Below are 20,541 nucleotides of genomic sequence, written 5' to 3' on the forward strand. Positions count from 1 at the left end.
CTCGTTGTCGTTCACATCAAAACCTCTCTTTCTCTCTCTCATACACACATATTTACTCACACACAAATATAAATTGCCGATAATATCTTGTCGAATAACAATTACATAAAGTCGATGTAGGTTTGAAATTACAACAAGGTTCTAGGAAATTACTCAATCGAAAAGAGTTTGATATAATTTTGAGATTACAAAAAGCTTGTGAGTGACTTATGAGTTTGATAGATTTGCTATAAGCTGGTCTATGGTAAAATCTGTAATTCCTAGCTCAGGGGATGGTTGAGCACCATCTTTATGTGAAGTGGTGGTATCATCTGGCAAAGGTCCATACAATGATTCATATCGTTGAAGATTTGCTTGTGCATCACTTAACTCTATTTCAAGCTCAAGAATACCGCCACGAAGCATGTCCGGTGTTTCTCCTTGGCTGGCAAGGTCTTGTCCTTGGCTGGCTAATTCAGTCAGTGTTTCTGACTCTTCAGGAAGTAAAACAATAGGATGCTTGCGAGGAGGCATTGGATTATTTGCACTGCGTGCTGCCACCTTTTCTGCAATGCGTCCACATCCAACGCCAGCGGTGCCTGGACGATCTGACCAATCCACTCTCTTCAGCAAAACATATCGAACATAGCATTGTTGGATAAAGTAAATTGCTACTTGGTTGTTTTTTGGTAGGCATCTCTCTTGTCGTATAAACCTTTGCAGCAATACACGTGCCAGTCCTTTATGTTGCAAATCAGAGAGCTTTAACGGAGCTGTATCTTTTGCATTGCCACTTATTTGAAATAGTTGATGGCGTACAAAGTGATTAGGGCAAAGCTTTTTGCACTCTTTAAGGGTTAGTGGTTCGCCCTGCAGCTCAGATTCATCTTCTTCAATGTTCGCAATAGTAGAAAGATCTGCTTGTCCACATCTAACTTGTTCTTCTTTAAAAATTGCATGAGCTTCAGCGTGGTTGAGTTCTTCTTCCATATCTGCATATTAGGTGAACATGTCATTACTTTTAAATACCCATTCAATTAATTTGACATTGGACAGTATATCAAATGACAAACATAGATATTTTGTTCAATTAAACATACAATTAAATCTGACACCAAAAGTAAAACAATGATGAAATCATGAGACTTGTGTTTTCATTAATCATCAGCTGGTCGTAAGCCAGATGTCATTACAATGTTGTAACCCACTCTATGGGCACCATTTAAACATAAGGAGAGGTCAAAAGCGTTAGGCCGGGTTTTGGGGTTTAGGCGCTTGCCGGTTTCAAGATGAGCAAGTACATTACTCAAAAAATGTCTCTTACTTTGTTCTTGGGGCTTTGGTAAGCACTTCAAAATGCGTTTACATGTATGACACATGGAATAAATATCCATAGCTTTGGTCCAGGAGGGAGGATTACTAGATATACATTCGGGGGCTGCCCATGGATAATCTCTCTCATATTGTTTTCTAGTTTCTATCTGCATATCGCGTAGAGGAGGAAAACCGGCTATGGTATTTGTTTTGGTGCATGAACCCCAATCCACAATGCCGGCATAAACACCTTTTTCGCCAAAATGCAGCATCATATTCCGAGAGTGTAGATCATTGTGGAGGTAGTTATGTGAATGTATATACTTTAGAGTTTGGAGGAGAGCATTGATGATTGCAAAATATTCTCCTGGAATAGCTCTACTATTCCTGCAGTGAGTACATAATCGCAGATGACAGATTGGCTACCGTCTGCAGTGCATTCTTTGATCCATTGCTAGACATGGCCGCCATTCCAAAATCGTTAAATGAGCATTGGTCGCTCCACGTGGCGCACCATGGCAAGAGGGTAGATAATACCTCGATGTGAAATATCCAAAATTGTTGCTTCGTCTTTGACCTGTTGCTCCATGGTGGGCCCATGTAAGTGTACTTTGAACACTTTTGCAGCATACACTTGATCTTTGAAAGCGGGATGTGTGACACCCACACGCTTCACATGTGCCCATCTTCCCTCTCCTAGCTGTGGACCTTGGATATTGAAGATGGCTGTGTCGGGTAAAAGGTGTAAAATAGGTGGTAGTTGAGAGAGGTCTAATGTAGCAATGGATGACGTTGCTGGCTCTATTCTAAGAATGATTTCTGGTTCAACAGCAGCTTCAGAAGAGCTGGCTTCCACTCTTGCACGCTTTGCTGCTCTTTCTAACTTTTCCTTGCTCTTGAACTCCGTGTAAAGCTGTTGCACAAGATGTATGCGCTCAGCTATGTTTGGCAAGGAAGTAATTGCAGGATTTTTCAGTTCTTGAAAGGTTTTCATGATCTTTCCAATGGTTTGTTTGACCATGTTTACTAAAGCACCTGATGTCAGGAGGGCTATGTCAAAAATAGCTGGTGAAAGCTCTACCTGGAGCTGCTCAAACACAGACTTGGTTAGAGTCTCTGTAAGCTGATAAAAATGCTCCAGAGCGACAGGGTTTAAACAACGCTTAATCTCTGCCTCTGACGAGTAATGGAAGTGTCTCACAATCACTTCGGAGACGAACTTTCGTTGATGTTTCGCTAGCTTCGTGTCTGCCATATCTGTATGACAAAATTATAAATTAAGAATCTTACGAAATGATTGTACACCATAGTAACATAGTTATTATATAATGAGTGTTAACCCTATATATATATTAAATGATGATTCAAATTTATTAAACAATACTAAATTATTGCAAATTAAAGAGAAAATATTATGATTACAAACCACATTGTGTGAATCGACCATGAAAATTAATTTAGAGAGAGAGAGAGAGAGAGAGAGAGAGAGAAACAGGCCAGGAGTGTGAGATGCTCTCAGCACAAGAACTGGACCCTGCTATGTGCAGAAGTGTGAGATGATGAAAGAAATTACATCTAAAGGATTGGAAAATCGTATATGTGAACAGCTCAGCTAGTGTGAGATATTCTCAACACAAGTCCTGGATGCTGTTGTAAAATAGATTGATAGTTTTTATCAATCTAATCCCTGATAAAGTGTGTGGAACTCACAACACAACTATCAGCGGATAAATTAACAATTGCAGATGTAAGTTACCTATCGTATGTGTTTATGTCCAAAACAACACCAAGTCATTTAATGATGAAAAATGATGTTCTTTTGGAATATGAAACACACGAGTAACCAGCATGTCACATTAAGATGAAAAGGGCATGAAAATATGCATCTCTTCACTCTTAATATAACGAGTGGTAACGCTAGTGTTTCTATGTAACAGAAAAACTTAATCTAAAATTGTAAATTTTATAAGCTATTTCTAATGGAGTGTGTGGCACGCACAACACAACCATCAGCAAATAGCTCAACAATCTCAAATGTAAATCAATTGTTGTATATATCTACGTTCAGAGTAACACCAAGTCATCTGCTGATGAACAATGATGTTACTTCAGAAATAGAAGCACAAAAATAACGAAAGTCGTATTAAGATGAGAGGGCATAAAGTATGCATCTCTACACTCTTAAAATGACGAACGTTAATTTTTGTGCTTCTATGTAGAATAATGAATAATGATTTACTTTAAGATTGTAAATTTTATAGGCTACTCTGAAGTGAGAGGTGTAGCATCATGCCTACTACACTCCACGAGTCGACCTCTAATCCTAACTCATCTCTATGGTGAGAGATATACTACTACACCATACGAGTGAGAATCTAAATTTACCCTAAGCCTTCCCTGGAGTGAGTTATATAACTACAGACCACGGGAAAGGAAACTATATTCTATACACCTCTGGAGTGAGCCATATGGCTACACACCACGAAGTGGCCTACGACTTGCAAGCCAACTTTGTGGTGAGAGCCGAAACTACTACACCACACAAGTCTGGCACAACACAAAAAAAAAAGTTAGTATTTATTGAAAATTTAAAAAATATACCTAAAAACCGCTGTAAATCGAAGACGCTGTCTCTATCTGGCAAACTCTCAGAAGCTCCAAGCTCTCCAAACTCCAAGAAAGTCCACAATGCTTTTTGATCGAACACGGCGACGATTGTATATATATACTTTTTTTCGATCGATATATTTTTTGATGGAAATACTTTTCGATCGAAAAATGTTTTATACGGCTATTCGGTAATTATTCGGAAATACAGCGTATATTGACGTTTTATACGTATAATTTTTGTTATACGGGTGTATAAATGCAACGCAGTTGGTCAATTAGGTCTCCCAGCTAATATTGTTGCAAATATATGTACTTCATCATTGCCCGTTGTTACGTGCTATAGACTAGCACATTGTTTTTGTTGTTGTTGAGGGAATATTTGAATTAGAAATGCCTTTTAATTGTTTTGAAGCCATTAGGAATACCTTTTAATTTTTTAAGTTTATTAGAAGTTGGTCAATTTTTTTTAAAAAAAATTAAGTTTATTAGCAATTGGTCAATTAGCAATACCATTTAATTTTTTATTAACTTTATTAGTAGTTCGTCAATTTTAAAAAAAATATATTAAGTTTATTAGCAATTGGTCAATTAGGTCTACCATTAGGAATACCTTTTAATTTTTTAAGTTTATTAGTAGTTGGTCAATTTAATATTTTTTATTAAGTTTATTAGCAATTGGTCAATTAAGAATACCTTTTAATTTTTTATTAAGTTTATTAGTAGTTGGTCAATTTTAAAAAAAAACTATTAAGTTTATTAGCAATTGGTCAATAACTTTTGATTTTTTAAGTTTATTAGTAGTTGGTCAATTTTTTAAAAAAATTAAGTTTATGAGCAATTGGTCAATTAGGAATACCTTTAAATTTTTTATTAAGTTTATTAGTAGTTGGCCAATTTAAAAACAAAATTATTAAGTTTATTAGCAATTGGTCAATTAATTTTTTATTAAGTTTATTAGTAGTTGGTCAATTTTTAAGAAAAAATTATTAAGTTTATTAGCAATTGGTCAATTACGTCTACCATTAGGAATACCTTTTAATTTTTTAAGTTTATTAGTAGTTGGTCAATTTAAATTTTTTTATTAAGTTTATTAGCAATTGATCAATTACGAATACCTTTTAATTTTTTATTAATTTTATTAGTAGTTGGTTAATTTAAAAACAAAATTATTAAGTTTATTAGTAATTGGTTAGTACCTTTTAATTTTTTAAGTTTATTAGTAGTTGGTCAATTTTTAAAAAAATTTATTAAGTTTATTAGCAATTGGTCAATTAGGAATACCTTTTAATTTTTTATTAAGCTTATTAGTTGTTGGTCAATTTAAAAACAACATTATTAAGTTTATTAGCAATTGGTCAATTAGGTTTCCCTAATCAACTCAAAAAAATAAAAAAGGTATTCCAAATAAACTTGATAATAATAAAAATTATTATGTTTATTAGCAATTGGTCAATTTTTAAATTTTTTATTATGTTTATTAGCAAATGGTCAATTAGGTCTCCCTAATCATCTCAAAAAAAATAAAAATCCTTTCAAAACATCTTAAATGTGTAGGTGAAGGGTGACTTTAGGAAACAAAAAGACCCATGAAGCTGAAAAGTTGAAAGACTATTTTAGGAATACCTTTTAATATTTTTATTAATTTTATTAGCAGTTGGTCAATTTTTATTTTTTTTATTAACTTTATTAGGAGTTGGTCAATTAGGTCTCCCTAATCATCTCAAAAAAATAAAAAGCCTTTCAAAACATCTTAAGTGTGTAGGTGAAGGGTGACTTTAAGAAATGAAAAGACCTTTTGTGTCCATATAAAGAGGTGTTTCTCTTCTCCTTTATTTTCCCTCTAACATTTTCTTCTCTCTCTCTCTCTCTCTCTCTCTCTCATCCGTGCTTCCCAGCTAATATTGTTGCAAATCTATGTGCTTCATCATTGCCCATTGTTACGTGCTATAGACTAGCACATTGTTTTTGTTGTTGTTGAGGGAATCTTTGAATTAGAAATGCCTTTTAATCTTTTTTTAAGCCATTAGGAATACCTTTTAATTGTTTATTAAGTTTATTAGCAGTTGGTCAATTAGGTCTTCCTAATCAACGCAAAAAAATAAATAGGTATTCCTAATAAACTTAATAATAATAATAAATTATTAAGTTTATTAGCAGTTGGTCAATTTTTAATTTTCTTATTAAGTTTATTAGTAGTTGGTCAATTAGGTCTCCCTAATCCTTTTAATTGTTTATTAAGTTTATTAGCAGTTGGTCAATTAGGTCTCCCTAATCAACGCAAAAAAATAAAAAGGTATTCCTAATAAACTTAATAATAAAAAAATTTTATTAAGTTTATTAGCAGTTGGTCAATTTTTAATTTTTTTATTAAGTTTATTAGTAATTGGTCAATTAGGTCTCTATAATCATCTCGAAAAAATAAAAAGCCTTTCAAAACATCTTAAATGTGTAGGTGAAGATGACTTTAAGAAATTAAAAGACCCATGAAGCTGGAAAGTTGACAGACTTTTTTAGGAATACCTTTTAATTTTTTTATTGAGTTTATTAGCAGTTGGTCATTTTTTACTTTTTTTATTAAGGATTTTAGCAGTTGGTCAATTAAAGAGACCTAATCATCTCAACAAAAAAAAAAAGCCTTTCAAAACATCTTAAGTGTGTAGGTGAAGGGTGCCTTTAGGAAATGAAAAGACCCATGAAGCTGGAAAGTTGAAAGACTTTTCTGTCCATATAAAGAGGTGGTCAATTGAAACTAGAAAATTTGACCTTGCTTAATCATGACAAACTTGAATAAATGGCGATCAATTGTGATAGATACAAATCGAAAATCATTTTTTAAGAGAATATATTTGTGAATCAAAAGACCTTTTGTGTCCATATAAAGAGGTGTTTCTCTTCTCCTTTATTTTCCCTCTGGCATTTTCTTCTCTCTCTCTCTCTCTCTCTCTCTCTCTCTCTCTCTCTCTCTCTCTCTCTCATCCATGCTTCCGAGCTAATATTGTTGCAAATCTATGTGCTTCATCATTGCCCGTTGTTACGAGCTATAGACTAGCACATTGTTTTTGCTATTTTTGAGGGAATCTTTGAATTAGAAATGCCTTTTATTTCTTTTGAAGCCATTAGGAATACCTTTTAATTTTTTATAAAGCTTATTAAGTTGATATATTTTTTATTTTTTTTATTAATTTTATTAGCAATTGGTCAATTAGGTCTCCCTAATCAGCTTGAAAAACTAAAAAGGTATTCCTAATAAACTTAATATAAAAAAATTATTAAGTTTATTAACAGTTGGTCAATTTTTAATTTTTTAAGTAAGTTTATTAGCAATTGGTCAATTAGGTTGACTAAGCTCAATTCATTGATTTGATATGTTCATTCTCTCTCTCTCTCTCTCTTATCCATGCTTCCCAACTAATATTGTTGCAAATCTATGTGCTTGATCATTGCCCGTTGTTATGAGCTATAGACTAACACATTGTTTTTGTTGTTTTTGAGGGAATCTTTGAATTAGAAATGCCTTTTATTTCTTTTGAAGCCATTAGGAATACCTTTTAACTTTTTATTAAGCTTATTAACAGCCGGTCAATTTTTATTTTTTTATTAAGTTTATTAGCAGTTGGTCAATTAGGTCTCCCTAATCAACTTGAAAAAATAAAAAGGTATTCCTAATAAACTTAATATTAAAAATCATTAAGTTTATTAGCAGTTGGTCAATTTTTATTTTTTTAAGTAAGTTTATTAGCAATTGGTACCTTTTAATTCTTTATTAAGCTTATTAACAGTTGGTCAATTTTTATTTTTTTTATTAAGTTTATTAGCAGTTGGTCAATTAGGTCTCCCTAATCAGCTTGAAAAAATAAAAAGGTATTCCTAATAAACTTTATATAAAAAAATTATTAAGTTTATTAGCAGTTGGTCAATTTTTACTTTTTTAAGTAAGTTTATTAGCAATTGGTCAATTAGGTCTCCCTAATCATCTCAAAAGAATAAAAAGCCTTTCAAAACATCTTAAATGTGTAGGTGAAGGGTGACTTTAGGAAATGAAAAGACCCATAAAGCTGGAAAGTTGAAAGACTTTTTTAGGAATACCTTTTAATTGTTTTATTAAGTGTATTAGCAGTTGGTCAATTTTTACTTTTTTTATAAAGTTTATTAGCAGTTGGTCAATTAGGGAGACCTAATCATCTCAAAAAATAAAAAGCCTTTCAAAACATCTTAAGTGTGTAGGTGAAGGGTGACTTTAGGAAATGAAAAGACCCATGAAGCTGGAAAGTTGAAAGACTTTTCTGTCCATATAAAGAGGTGGTCAATTGAAACTAGAAAATTTGACCTTGCTTAATCATGACAAACTTGATTAAATGGCCATCAATTGTGATAGATACAAATCAAAAATCATTTTTTAAGAGAATATGTTTGTGAGTGTTTATGTCACCAAGATGGGTAGCTCCAAAAAAATTTGATGGCAATCACATAAAGCAACTATAAGTGCTCGGTAGCTCAATTATTGTACACGAGGGGGGGTGCTTGCCCAAAGAGAATGGTGTGTCTAAAGAGAGACATCATTTCCTTTGCTTAAGTGATGCACTCCATATAGGATGCATGTACCTTCCACTCTTCTGTCTGCTGTGTAAACCCACACTTAATCCAATTTCTACCAATTCTAGTAACTCTTCATCTTAAAGGCAATCTTCTCACTTAATGCATTATGAAGCTGGAGCCTCTTCTCCACTAAATACTACTCAAGATATTAACCTACGATTACATCACTCACTTGAAAATGAGAATGCCTTTCTTCTCTATGGTGAAACTTTCCTCAAGTTCAAGGGGCAATCTGTTGCTGCAAGCTTTGAATGTGTTACTCTTGATTGTCAATGTGTCCTTTGCAAGTATCCTTCTTGCTAATAGGTCTAAACTTTAGGCACTTGCAAACCTTATTTAAACCATCAAGAATAGATTCAAATTTGAGGATCTCACATCCTACAATTAGTTCCTAACATATGATTAGGCAAGCCTACTCTTTATTGACTCACCTCTGCCACCCCATTAAATGCACTAGCACAACATGTGATCCAATAATTGAAGGTGGAAGAAGCTGGCGAGAATAAGGTTTTTAATATGTATAGACATCAATGCAATATATTGCTTCCATAGAGATTTAGGTCATGAGTGTGGGGTAATAGGTGGTAGAGCCTTTTTATAGAGATAGTGCATGCTATGAAGACATCAATGTTGAGAGAATTAGGTGCATTGATACTCCAAGCTTTTGTCATTCACCTTCAAATATAATGTGAGGGAGGGCCAGCCATTTTGGCTCTTGCCTTATTTTTTATTGTGCATGCAACCAAACTTTTAGAGGGGGCTGCCTCGGCATTGTCTCAGAGAGGTCCTTGTACTTGATTGGCCTACATAAAGCTATTGGGGGTAGTGTGAAACCTTGGTGCATATTTTGAGCCACTGGATCAAGCAAAGCTTGTGAGGACACATATGCACAAGGTAGGCTTAGCTTTAATGTTAGTACCCTCTTATCTTTACTTTTCCTTACTGTTGGGTTCCTAAAATTTTGGTAATATTTTTTCATTTGAGCTCCAACACACACACAATTCTCCACACACCTAGCATTTAGAATATCTAGGAGTACATCATTGCTCTGTGTGTGTGTGTGTGCACGCGCGCGCGCAAAATCAATGTAATAAATCCTATGGTTAAGGGCAGTGTGCACTGTAAGCCATGGGGTCATGGCCTTGTGTGATCCACCCTCTAGCGCCAAAAAAGAGAGGATTTTCCGTGTTAGTTGGAGAAAGCTCTGGTCAAGTTGGAGGGAGGTGGGATCACAGAGAGAGAGAGTATTCTTTGCTATTTTTCTTTATCCTATAGGTAATGGAGGTATAGCTCCAGTGATAATAACTCTAATGGATTTTTCTATTATTACCATTGACCTCATATGAATGTAACCAAGCCAAAAAAAATGAAGCCAATAGGGGGGGTGGCCTCTACACCTCCTTGTTGTCCCTATCTCACAAATAGGAATTTAATATTTACGTAATTACCTAAAATTTTGTGTGATCACAAGGTCTTATTAACATATTTACATAATCACACTTAACATGATCACAAAAAAGCCGATTGAGAGCAACCTGGAAATCCACAAAAAACCCGTCGGGCAAAATAGTTTTCTTGTGATTCCGTCCGGCATTAGTGTTTTTCCTACGGGCCCGCCAAGAAAACCCTAATGTCCGGCAGGCCCCCAATATAATATATATAGGGCCCCGATAGGATCCGCTGGGTGTTATTTCTTGAGCCACTCTGAGAGAGAGAGAGAGAGAGAGAGAGAGAGAGAGAGAGAGAGAGAGATGATTTCCGTCGTAGTTATGTCAAGAGGAGAGAGGTAGTTGTGTGGGAGCGTTCTTTGCATCTTAGTACACGGCAACAGCGGAGTACCTGACCACACGACCTGGGTGTGTGTTGTGTGTGCATGTTGTGTGGTAGTGTGCCTTTTGTCATATTGCACGGCAGTCATAAGGTACCTTACCACACAATGTGAGTGTGCACGTAAGCTATCCTACAGAATAGTGCTTACCATGGGGGCATCCCCTCAATGATGCGAACACTATGAGAGGAAATTCCATAACCGCTAGCATTATCACAGATTAACAAAGAAAAATACAAAGAGAAATATTGTGTGTGCAAAAATAACAACGCGACAAAGGATGCGATAGTGGTTTAACAACAATATACCCGGTAATAGGAGCGATAATATAGACGCAAATATTACCGTGCATATTACTGCACATATTACCTCGTATATTACCGCACATATTATTGTCATATGGCTTTTCAAAAATAAAGATGCTCACATGGTCCATCCAATTAGGATGGCCTAGATGAGCATTTTTATTGTTGACCTGCATAAAGTTATCTGGTTTATGATTGTCTTCTTCAAGCACATAGTTCACATCAACAAATATTGGTCACTTCTTCTTAATATTTTTCTCTCACAAGGGAGCTTTGCTCTATTTATTTTAGGGGGTTTGTATACTCATCTTTGACATTGAGAGTGAGCCAAATCAACCAGTGATTTGGAAGCTGATGTAGTTGATGATTGACTTAAGAACCTTTGTACATAATCATTAATTCTAGTACTAGGAGCACAGCCATAACCTTTAAGATAAGCATTGTATTTGAAACTTTGTAGCATTGTCATTTCCATTGCCATTGCCATGTTTGTGTTGGCATCCATTTGGCATTCTCAATGATTGTGCATTCTACTCAATATGACGTCTATGATAGGTAGACATAGGTAGACAAATAGATTTAACTATCCTCCACTAAGGATATGACCTATGGGACCAAAAACAAAACATTATAAAGTTCCTTCTTAATAAAGGGTTTGTTGGATCTCGAGGGCTCCACCTAAAAATACGTAAGTGTAACCCCAGAGGGGTTTTTTACATACCAAAGAGTTACAGAATTCTATGTACAAGAGGGGTTTAAAAATGGGAAATTGAAAAAAAGCTACAGGCTTATAAAAGAAGATGGGTCTTTTAATTCATGATGAAGTGTGTGTGTGTGTGTATAGTGATTCTAAAAATACCTCTTGAACGCATGTACTATAGGTATTTTTTTAAAGGTGAACCCCCCACCCCCCCCCCCCCCCCCCCCCCCCCCCCCAAGTGTTGATACATCTCTATTAAGCAGTAAGGGTCTAGCGAGGTGTGATAAAGGGAAGATAAGATTAAATGAACAAAACCTAAGAAGGGGTAGCTGAGGGTGGAACCTGTTAGGGAGTTCAAAACTCTTGGATAATGGCTTTACCTTCTCTCAATAAACTGACCATTTCCCTATTATGTGGGCTTCTCACATCTTTTGGAGTTGTTCCTTCTTCTATTGAGTTAGGCGGGTCTACCTCTCTTTCTATATTAAACTCTACCTAATCTACACACCTAGATAGAGAGGGTGTAGAGAGAGGAAATAGATAGAGAGGACATAGAGAGAGGTAGACAGAGAGGGTGTATTTACACCTAATCTCTCTATCTACACTCTTTATTTCTACTCTCTACGTCTCCTCCCTCTCTACCTAATCTAAACCCTCTCTATCTACTATATCCACACCTCTCTCTACAACCTAACCTCTTCCTAAATCCTTACCTTATATGTCTACTCTCTACCTAATATCTATCTATATCCTCTCTCTACCCTCTAAACATAGAGAGAGGTAAATCTCTATGCTCTCCCTACTCCCTCTATCTATCTCTACACTCTATGTATCCTCCCTCTCTCTATCTACACTCTCTCTACTCATATCTACATCCTAACCTCTCTCTGCTCTTTCTCTACACCCTAACTTCTATCCACATCTCTCTCTACCTAATCTTTATCTCTACTCCCTTTATCTATATCCTAATTTCTCTCTCTACATCTAATCTCTCTATTTTTACTCTCTATGTATCCTCCATCTCTACCTAATCACTACATCCTCTCTAATTACTCCATGCACACCTCTCTCTAAACCCTAATATCTTCCTAAATCCTAACCTTATCTGTCTACCCTTGACTTAATCTCTATCTACACTCTCTACGTATCCTCCCTCTCTACCTAATCCACCTAAACTCTACACCATCTATCTCTACACTCTATGCATCCTCCGTCTTTCTATCTACACCCTTTGTACTTCCTCTATCCACACCTCTCTCTAAACCCAAATCCCTTCCTAAATCCTAACCTTATCTTTCTACCTTATACTTGATCTCTATCTATACTCTCTACTTATCCTCCCTCTCTACTACCTAAACTCTACACCCTCTCTATCTACTCTGTCCACACCTCTTTCATCTCTTCGTAAATCATAATCTTATCTATCTACTCTCTACCTAATCTCTATATCTACTCTCTCTCTCTCTCTCTACCCTCTAAACATAGAGAGCACTAAATAGAAGTAAATCTCTACACTCTTTGTAGTCCATCTATCTATCTCTACACTCTACGTATCCTTCGTCTCTCTATCAACTCCCTATATCTACATCATAACCTCTCTCTACTCTCCCTCTACACCCTAAACCCCTATCCACACCTCTCTCTCTACCTAATCTCTATCTCTACACCTTCTCTACGTACTCTCTACCTAATCTACTTAATCTCTACACCCTCTCTATCTACTCTATCTACACCTCTCTCTTCACCCTAATCTTTTCCTAAATCCTAACTTTATTTATCTAATCTCTATATCTATCCTCTCTCTTAATCGACTCTCTTTATTGCTACTCTCTATGCATTCTCTCTCTCTACCTAATCTACTTAACCTCTACCCCCACTCTATCTACTCTATGTACACCTCTCTACACTCTAATCTCTTTCTAATAACCTTATCTATCTACTCTCTACTCTCTCTATCCCCTAATCTTAACGCTCTCTCCACGTAATCTCTATCTCTATACCTATCTACTCTCTCTCCCTCTCTATACACTCTCTCTACACCCTCTATCCTTGTTTCTCTCTGTAATCTATCAATCTCTCTCTACTTCCTCTATATCTCCACTCTCTCTACACCCTCTGTCCCTCTTTTCCTCTCTCTGATCTTTTTTCTTCTCTCCCTCATTCAATTTAATACTATTTTAACACTTCTTCTCCCTCTAATCGCTCTTCTCCCATCTCTTTTCTCCTCCCTCTGGTCGCTCTTCTCCGATCTCTTTGCTTCTCTCTCTCTCTCTCTCTCTCTCTCTCTCTCTCTCTCTCTCTCTCTCTCTCTTCCACTCTCTAATTTCACATACATTAAAGTGAATATTTCTCTCTCTAATCTCTCTCTAAATCTTTTTTTAATGTACAATTTATCATACTCTATCACTTTTTCTTTTTCTGATGTTTAATACCTAATGTTTAATTTTTTTCTCTTTTTGTCTCTCTATTTTTTTTTCTCTAATTTAACATACACATCTTTCACACAACAAATCACTCTAAGTTAACACTAATATAACATTAAACATACAACAAATTTAATGTGTAGGTGTGATGTTTAATTCATTAATCATGAAATCTATGTTAATCTCTACCTTAACATTAATTTAACATTAACCATTTAATCTATGCTAATCTCTCTTTCTCTCTTTGTTTCCCTCGCTCCTTTTTCTCTCTCCCTAATTACACACCAAGCAAGCAAGCATCTACAAAGTAATCACACACCTACAACAAAAACAATAAAAAAGGGACATGAGGTCAACCAAGCAAGCAAGAAGCACCTACACCAAACATGAAAGAGGTACAAATTCTTTGAATCTAACTTTTCTAAAATGTGTGTGTGTGTGTGTGTGTGTGTGTGTGTAGGAGAGAAGTAAGCAAGAGAGATAGAGAGAGGGGGGGGGGGGGGGGGGGGGGGGGGGGGGGGGGGGGGGGGGGGGGGGGGGGGGGGCAAAAAACGCGGCATACCACTACGCTCTCTTCCTTTTTGAAATTTGCAAGGTAATATGCGTGGTAATATCTAATTTACAAAATAAATCCTTCTCGCTCCCCTCTCTCCTCCTTTGGCCACCCCATTTTGCTCTCTCTCTCTCTCTCTCTCTCTCTCTCTCTCTCTCTCTCTCTCTCTCTCATGTATGCCGTCTTTTTTTACTATTGAGGATGTATGCGGTGGGCTTGAAAAGTTGGCCACTCGCAAAGCGGGAGATCTTCAAGGTATCAAGCCGGAGATGATCAAATGGACGGGAGATTTTACCCATGAGTAAATGTGTGATATGTTCAACCTTGCACCTCAACATGGTATGCCTTATGATTGGAGGTACTAATTGGGTTAAGCCTTTGCATAAAGGAGGGGATGTAAAGAATGTAAGCAACTACCGGACTATAATGATTGGGTCTCTTATGGTAAAGTTTTTTGGGTGCATAATGGAGATGAAATTGAGTGATTGGGTTGAAGAGAATGACAAGCATGCAAAGGGACAAGCGGGTTTTCGTCGATGCCATAGCACCATTGATCATCTTGTCACTCTTCGTGTTCTCATGGAGGAAAGTCGGTTGAAAGGCAAGCGATTGTATTGTTGTTTTGTGGACTTTAAGAAAGCCTTTGATATGATTCCACGTAACAATTTGTGGAGAAGGATGGAAGAACTCCAAGTGCCAAGTGAGTTTATGCTTGCGGTTTCTCGAATCTATGAGAAGGGGATTTGTCAATTGTGCATGGGAAGAGAAATTTCAGAAATTTTTGTAAGCACTATTGGGGTTAAACAAGGATGTCCATTGTCACCAACTCTCTTTGGTCTATGCATCGATCAATTGGAACAAATGGTACTTGACTTTATACAAGAAGAAGGCATTGAAGAGGTCACTATTTGCAATGTGGTAATCATGCTTTTGTTGTATGCGGATGATGTAGTGCTTCTAGCACACACTTTAGAAGATGCACAAAAGCTTATGGTTGTCCTTGAGAACTTTTGCTTGCATAGTGGGCTGATTGTAAATGAATCCAAACAAAGGTTATGCTTGTGAAAACCAACCATAAGGAGAAGCCATGCATTGTGTACAACAACGAGACACTTGAAGTTGTTGAGAGCTTTAAGTACCTTGGCCTTGAGGTTCCATCCAATCACAAGTGGCATGAATGTGCTATGCGTCGTTTGGAAGCGGGAAAGAGAGCATATTATGCATTTGAGAACATGTGTAATGCGGGAAACATCAAGTGTTGGGTTCTCAAGAAGTATCTTTTTGATGCATTGGTGACACCGGTTCTTCTTTATGGAGTTGAAGTGTGGGGCGGGAGCATCTCAAAGTCTACTTGGAAAGAGTTTGAGAATGTCCAAAAGCGTTTTCTTACAAACTTTCTCCAAGTTAAGACACAAACACAATATATGCTCCTACTTCTTGAGTCGGGATCTCTTCCAATTGAGTTTATGGGCATGGAAAGGGTTGTGGAGTACATGATAAAGATGCGTCAAAACCCCTCACATCGACTTCCTACAATTGCATGGGAAGCAAGCAAAAAAGTTCAAAAGACGCATAACAGCAAGATCTTGAGCACGGGATGGATGCAAGACATAAAGAAGTGGTTTGGGAGATGGGATGCATTACACTTGCTACATGATGCTTCAATTGACTCTCAAGTGAATGAAGCTTTTCTACAACGCCAATGTATTACGGCTTGGGAGAAATCCGATGGGTCACGCTTCATACATTACACCACCTATATTGCCCCCAACTACAAAACCATGTTCTTCACTGAGAGAGGAAACCGTACTCACACTTACATGCTTGAGCCTATTCCCTTGTCTGCGATACGCAGTATCGCAGCAATTCGGCTTAGCTCCCATTTCCTTCAATGCGAGATAGGGCGTTGGGGCAATGGACAAGAGTCAAATCGATTGTGCACATTATGCTCACTACAAGTTCGAGAGTCTGAGTACCACACACTACTAGAGTGCTCAGCTTTTGATCACATCCGAACTTGCTTCTCTCACATTTTCAGCCATAACTTAGACCTACACACTTTCCTCTCCCAGCCAAAGTGTGGGCTCTCCATTACGACTCTCATCACTACAATTTTGGAGCATCGAGAGTCACTCATCAGCCATACACATACTACATCACATGTAACTTTTGTCCCATAGGTCATATTTGACCTCCGAGGACGATAATAAAATCTATCTATCTAATCTCTCTCTCTCTCTCTCTCTCTCTCTCTCTCTCTCTCTCTCTCTATAAAACGCGATAAAAGGCCTTGGTAAACGCTTTAAAAGTTTTCTAGTGGGGAATATGATGTCCTTGTGGTAAGTATTGGCTCACTGTCTGAGTACTATGTCAGTAACGCAGTGATTCTAGTACCCTTATGGTGAGTCAACTTCCCTTCCCCTTTCCAAGAAACATAAGGGCATCGATCGATAATGCGGCTATATGATGCTCGTATGCAAGCTATTATTGCTCTTTAGATTCAAGCGACAATTGATCGTAACACGGCTAATTGAGTGTCATTTGTTAGAAGCATTTGTTTTTTCATAAATGTGGCATTCAGGTCATTAATCTGATCGTACGAACGCCATAAAATTTGTATGTGCGCGTGCAATTCATTTTTTAAGTATTAAGTATATGAAATACTTGGTCGATAACGCGACCATGAAGAGTATTTCATATACAAATGTTTGAATTGTCTGAAATTGTTGTTTTTAAGTGTTCTTGTGAAAATATATACTATCTGATTATATTCAAAAGAATGTTTTCGTCGTCAATCATCATTGCGTCATTTGAAGTATATTTGAATCTTTGTCTTTAGTCAATTGTCTTGTGGTTCAATTGGATCAGTTGTGATTTCGTTTTTCGCATCAATTACAGAATATTTGATTGAACTAAGATACAACATGTTGTGGTATCTTTGAAACTGCTGAATTGTGAGAATAAATTTTTGTCAAAGGTATTGAATATTTGTCCATTGCAATTGTCAGATACTATGGCTGGTGAAGAACAAGCTTGTGGTACCCAAACGATGCTAGATGATCAACAACAAGTTGGTTGTTAATGCGTTTCAACGCATGAAATCTCTAGCGCACGGTATTTTGGCACAACAAGCAATGCGCACTGCTCGACGACTATCAAAATGGACAGCCCTCAAAAGAGACAATTGTAGCCACCCATGATATCAGGCAGAGTTGTGTCACATTCACACGAGAGGAGCTGGCATTGATAGTTAACACTAGGCTGGTAATGGGACACTTTTATGTCCTGGGACACTTTTATGTCCTGTTAAGTGACCATTTTCCTTGAATTATATCAAGAGTTTCAAAATGGATTTTGAGGTTCTATCTATCTAGAAAGTTGTCTCATGAGCTGAAAAAAACTTGGCATTTTTTTGGAATATCAATTCCATCTTTAACCTTGTCCTTGCACAACATTTCACAACCTAAACTGTGTGAAAAAACGGGTCCTGTTTTTGGCTTTTTTCAACTTTTTGCAACTATACCACTCTAGAATTCATGTTTGTGAGGTCTATAATGCTAGAGAACTATCTTTAGTAGTCCTCAACATGTCCTGATGCTTCTAGGGATAAATAAATGTTAAAGTTGTAAGTTATGACCAAATTACAAAAATTGTCAAATCCTGTTTTTTAACCAATTTTAGCTCTTCTATGATTTTTTTGGTGGCTTTCATGATATCCAAATGCAGTTTTGATTTTCTATGTCGCATATTGTAACATAAATCTAATATTCCTTGAGTTTTGGGGCACCTAATACCCTATTTTGCATAGTACACAACAATGGTTGAATTTTTCAATTACAGAAGAAAACAAAACATTCTAGTATATCAAGTATAGCTTTTTCAATATTTCTAGTTTCTTGTGACAACTATATACATTTTGTAGGTAGTAACCATATCTAGTCATAAGGATCAAATTTGGCTAGATATTGAATAGTTTCTATGGGATTCTACAACTCATAATGTTGAACCCAGTTTTTTCATGTTTGCTGTATTTAGCACTTCATCTTTGTCCCCAAGATTCCCCTTGGTAAGAGATGTATTATTCTTTTGACATGCTCCATGGATCCTTATGAAGCTAAAGGACAACAGGGAACTAAGAAAACATGCATATATTATTTGTATTGAGCATGGCTATAAAAACTTTGATGATAGGTTTGCAGATTGGTAAAAATTTGACTTTTTTGTACCTATTTCTTTTGGCAAAACAAAAAATAGTGAGTGAGAAGCAATCATATGTTCTGATCACCAACCCATTGAAGTTAACTAGGGAATTTATCTCAAGTCCTACAAAAATCCCTAATCTTATTTTTATGCAACAAAACATAAGAAATGACTGTTTTGATGAAAATGTACTGGTCCATCAACTTTGGAGGCTTGGTGTGACCAAAAGATGAGAAATTTTACAAGTTTCTTATTTTTTCCATGTGTAGTAGGCCTTGAACTATAACCTCATGAAAGGATTTTACAAAATGAGTGGATCTACTATGGTTTTGGAGGTTTTTTTCAAAACCCTGAAAGGACACTTTTATGTCCTGTTAGGTTACCAACCTAGTGTTAAGGGGCCAACATACAATTAAAAAAGGAGAGAGATATTTTAATGACACAACTGACAGAGAAAGATGCAAAAATAACACAGCTATCTTTAGCAACACAAACACCCCAAGCATCCCAAGTCTGAATGGAGAAAAGTATTCATTGCTTAAGCCAAGATGTTCAGAATTTGATACAGGGAATGAACCCTCCGCCTGTATAAGGGACACACATTAGTAATCTCGTCCTACATCCAGACTTGGTTCCCATGTCACAATCGAATGCATCTTCATCTTCCCAATGTCCAGTTTCACTATGAGAGGAGTATTCTATAACCGCTAGTATTGCCGCGGAAAAAAAAGGAAAATAGAGAGAGAAAAATTATATCTCTAGTTTACTCTACGACGCGCACGACTTATGAGTGAAGAGGGTGATGACTACTGGACTCCACCCAAGGTGAGCCACCTTCCGACAGAAGATGCGGATAGTGTGCTATCATTGAACTGTAGGCAAGCTTTATAAGATCAAGAATGAAACCATGTATGAAAACGTTCAGATGATGATTTGGTTGAACTCAATCTCATGAAATCAAAAAGAACTTGTCAAAGCCAAGGAGGCATCCAGAGTCCAGTGGTATAACGAACTCACAGCAAAAATGCAGAAAAGGATGAGTGCAAAAATAGAGGTAGCATAAGTCCTTTGGAGAAAGGAATTGGATGCAACAATCACCACCTTTGCGGTTTGGAAATCATATATGAAGAAGCGTATGACTGAAAAGGATGCTCTAAATGAAGAACTTGAGAGAGAGTTTTCAGAGTGCAAAAGTAAATCAAAAAAAGCTAAAGATGACTAGCCCAAAGTGATCGAGGAATTGAATAATATCAAAGAGCAGGTAAAAACTCTTAAGGAGGAGAAACAACAAAAACCACGAGAAGCTTCCTCGTAGACAAGGAGGCTCTTCCAAATGCAGAAGAAGGTGGATGAAGCAGAGAAGTGGATTGAGATTGCAAAGAAAGGAAAAGGAGGAATGTCTACTACCACACCCCCATCTACCATCATTTCATTGACTGTGGAGGAGGAGCAAAAGAGGAAGACTAGAGCTCTTCATGTACGTGTCACTAGTCTCAGAGACACTAACAATGTGGAAAAAGAAAGTTAAGGAACTTCTGAAACAAATGAACATCCCCGAGCCTACTCACACAGGGGCTTGGAGAGTGGGGAAGGAAGGGAAGGAAGGGAAGGATGGGATAGGTAGCTCCAAAGAAAGAGCACTCATTATGCGCTTTCCTACTTGGGAGGCTAGGAACGAGTTATTGAAGAAAAGACCAACACTCAAGAAGACCGGGATTTTCTTGGGGGATGATCTCACTCTAGCACAGATAGCACACATGCAAGAGAAGATGCTGCAGATCAAGGCAATCACAGAGAGAAGCAAAATTGATTTTTACAGAGAAGGAGAGTAGTGATTCTAGAAAAAAAGCACCGCATAACGGTATGAGACCTATGGGACAAGCCTAAAACTAGCAGCATGGAATTGTAATGGGTCATTGAAGCTAGATTTGGACGCTTTTGAGGATAGCTTCAAAGGAAGAGACATTATTTTCTACTCAGAGACACACCAGACTCCCGTTGGCACATTACCAACAGTGTCGGGGTATCGTTGG

This window comes from Adiantum capillus-veneris, chromosome 6, assembly GCF_014529385.1.
Source record: "Adiantum capillus-veneris isolate H3 chromosome 6, ASM1452938v2, whole genome shotgun sequence".
Classification (NCBI taxonomy): Eukaryota; Viridiplantae; Streptophyta; class Polypodiopsida; order Polypodiales; family Pteridaceae; genus Adiantum; species Adiantum capillus-veneris.